The sequence below is a fragment of the Octopus bimaculoides genome, unplaced genomic scaffold (assembly GCF_001194135.2).
Source record: "Octopus bimaculoides isolate UCB-OBI-ISO-001 unplaced genomic scaffold, ASM119413v2 Scaffold_172290, whole genome shotgun sequence".
Taxonomy (NCBI): domain Eukaryota; kingdom Metazoa; phylum Mollusca; class Cephalopoda; order Octopoda; family Octopodidae; genus Octopus; species Octopus bimaculoides.
This window is the reverse complement of record NW_026354060.1, coordinates 386-613: the sequence shown is the minus strand read 5'-3', so window position 1 is coordinate 613 and position 228 is coordinate 386.

Below are 228 nucleotides of genomic sequence, written 5' to 3'. Positions count from 1 at the left end.
ACACACTATTATGAGAGTGTATACAAGTTGTGTTGGGGCTTAGAGTGATTTCATGGGGAACAAAAACTGGTTCTGAACCTATTTTGATATGCATAGAACTATTAGCATGCCAGGCAGAATGTTTAGAAGCATTTCACCCTCTACAATCTGAGTTGAAATTCTGCTGAGGTCAACATCGCCTTTCATCCTTTTGGGGTTAATAAAATAAGTACCAGTTGAGCACTGGGG